At 42.3% G+C, this 3165-nt stretch overlaps 1 pseudogene; it reads left to right on the top strand.

Annotated features, from left to right (window-relative positions):
- Positions 1-2029: 2029 nt before the first annotated feature.
- LOC122725992 lies at positions 2030-2920 on the top strand (annotated as a pseudogene).
- The last annotated feature ends 245 nt before the right edge of the window (positions 2921-3165 follow it).

Raw genomic sequence — 3165 nt, 5'->3', positions numbered from 1 at the left:
GTTATTTTTCAGTCATATCTGTTTCTTCATGACTCCATTTGGGGTTTTCATGGCAAAGATAATAGAATGGTTTGACATTTTCTTCTCCAGCTCAATTTACAAATGAGGAAACTGAGGCAAAGAGGATACAGCGACTTGCCCAGGGTCATATAGCTAGTAAGTGTCTGAAGCTGGATTTGATCTCAGAAAGATGAGTCTTTCTCACTCTAAGCCCAGAACTCTCTCCACTGTGCCATCTAGGCCCAATCCAAAGATTATGCTGAGGTTATAAACATGGGAGACTGGAAGAATAGCGGTGCCTTTGATTAAGATGGGGAAATCTGGAAGAGGGAAAAGTTTTGGGAGAAAGATAACACATTCTGTTTCAGACATGTTGAGTTTGAGAAATCTCCAGGATATCCTTTGAAATGTCCATTAGCCAATAACAGAGAACTAGCACTCAAGACAGACTAGGACTGGACATAGATCTGAGAGTCATCTGCACAGAGATAATTAAATCTATGGGTGAGGAAGGTCGCCAAGAAAGGGAATGTAGAAGGAGGAGGGCAGAGGGTCCAGGACAGAGTACCAGGCAGGGGGTACCCACACAAGTATGGGGAGGGGGGAGAATGATATGGATCATGATATAGCAAAGGAGGCTGGGAAAGATGAGTCAGATGGTAGGAAGACCAGGAGAGAAGAATCACACACACACACACACACACACACACACACACACACACACACACACACACACACACACACACACAGGAGAATGAGAACATCCAGGAGGAGGGGATGTACGGCAAATTGCCAATTGGCTGAGAAGGCAGTGATGGCACACTTGAATGAGAACTCATGAGCCACCTGACTCTGCTACACAGCTGTGTACCTCTGAACCTGATTCCTCCCTTGAATTCCAAAGAGAAAATTTAATGGTGGGTGCTTTTCTGGCATAATGTTGACAGTTACAGATAATTAAAGGTGGCCCCAAGAAACACAATGTTCTGTTTTATATGAATATGTGAAAAACCAAATTCTCTTATGATGCCCATGATTCTTTATTTAATCAATGCAATGACATGAATTCCCACCCAAAGGATTTCTATTCAGCTTACTTATTTATCTGAATTATGCCGTAGGGGTGGTGCATGAAGGCAAATTTGTGCCTTTTCAATTTGGATGCACGAGATGTGTGCTGTGTGCTCTCCTGAGCCAGAGAGCTCACTGTGGAAGTGCTCTGAGCTTTATGCTAATATGTTACTTAGGCAGAGTCTACACATGCAAAGTGAAGGGAAGAGATGAGCAATTTTCTGGTAAACCTGATTAGTGAAAGTTACCAGTCTGAGGCATTCAGAACAGCCTGAGTGATTGAAAGGTGGTAGGTCTTAGTGGAGAAAAGAGTGACCTGTAGTCAGAAAGACCTAGGTTCAAGTTCCATCTCCAACACACACTAACTCCCTGACTGAGCAAATTGCTTATTTCTTAGTGCTCTGGACAACTTGCTAAGAATATAAGCTATTGATGAGTCACCAATCTCCATAGGTGGAAGGAATTTTTACACTAGGAATTCCCTATGCTAACGAAATTCTAGGTCTGAACCTTCCCACCCGCTATATCCTTTTTTTTTTTTTGGCTTTAAAAGTTTTTTTTTTAAAGTAATAAACATTTTTGTTTATAGTTTGGGGTTCCAAATTTTAGTTTCTCCTTCCCTCCCTCCCCTCTACCCTCCCTGAGGTGGTAAGCAATCAGATATAGGTTATACATATACAATTATGTAAAACATTACCTTATTAGTAATTTTGTATATGAAAATTTGAATAAAAGAAAAAAGTGAAAGTGAAAAATAGCATTCTTTAGTCTATGTTCCATAAATATCAGTTCTTTCTTTGGAGGTAGATAGTATGTTTAATCACTAGTCTTTTGGGATTGTCTTGGATCATTGTATTGTTGAGAATGGTTAGGTCTTCCCTTTCCTCACTACCCAGAAGAGGGATCCATTCAGCGTTGTCCTCGGTTTCCGTCATAATTTTAAAGGGAAATTTTCACAATGTCTGGAGCCCTGGCTGTTTTGCAGATGAAGGAGGAGGATATCCTCAAATTTCTCGCTGCAGGAACCCATTTGGGTGGCACTAATTTGGACTTCCAGATGGAACAGTACATCTACAAAAGGAAAAGTGATGGCATCTACATCATTAATTTGAAGAGAATTTGGGAAAAGCTTCTGCCCCTGCTCGTGCCATTGTCGCCATTGAAAATCCTGCTGATGTTAGCGTCATCTCGTCCAGGAACACTGGCCAGCGAGCTGTTCTGAAATTTGCTGCTGCCACTGGCGCTACACCTATTGCTGGACGCTTCACCCCGGGGCACCTCCACTAACCAGATTCAGGCAGCTATCAGGGAACCTCGCTTCTTGGTGGTCACTGATCCTTGGGCAGATCACCAGCCTCTGACCGAAGCATCATATGTTAACCTTATAATCATATGTTGCATTGTGCAACACAGATTCCACATTCACTATGTGGACATTGCCATTCCATGCAACAACAAGGGAGCTCACTCCGTGGGTCTGATGTGGTGGATGCTGGCCCATGAAGTCCTACTTATGCGAGGTACCATCTCCCATGAACACCTGTGGGAAGTGATGTCTGATCTCTACTTCTACAGGGATCCAGAGGAGACTGAGAAGGAAGAACAGGCCAGAGCTGAGGAGGCAGTGACAAAGGAGGAATTTCAGGGTGAATGGACTGCCCCTGCCCCAGAATTCACTGCTGCTCAACCGGAGGTGGCTGATTGGTCTGAGGGAGTGCAGGTGCCATCTGTTCCTATTCAGCAGTTCCCTACTGAAGACTGGAGTGCTCAGCCTGCTACTGAGGACTGGTTTGTGGCTCCTACTGCTCAGGCCACTGAGTGGGTAGGGACTCCCACAGAGTGGTCCTAAATTTTACCCCAGGTTCTCTAATAGAGAAGGAAAAGATTCTTGAAGGAAAATAAATCTTGATTTCTTATATATATATATATATATATATATATATATATATATATATATATATATATATATATATATATATATATATATATGTATACGTAAGAGAAAATAGTTAAGTCTTTCACAGTTCTTCCTCCAACAATATTGCTGTCTCTGTGCACAATGTTCTCTTGATTCTGCTCTCTTCACTATATATC

The sequence above is a fragment of the Dromiciops gliroides genome, chromosome 1 (genome assembly GCF_019393635.1).
Source record: "Dromiciops gliroides isolate mDroGli1 chromosome 1, mDroGli1.pri, whole genome shotgun sequence".
Lineage (NCBI taxonomy): Eukaryota > Metazoa > Chordata > Mammalia > Microbiotheria > Microbiotheriidae > Dromiciops > Dromiciops gliroides.
Note: the sequence above shows the minus strand (reverse complement) of the source record. Positions and strands in the feature narration are given on the sequence as shown.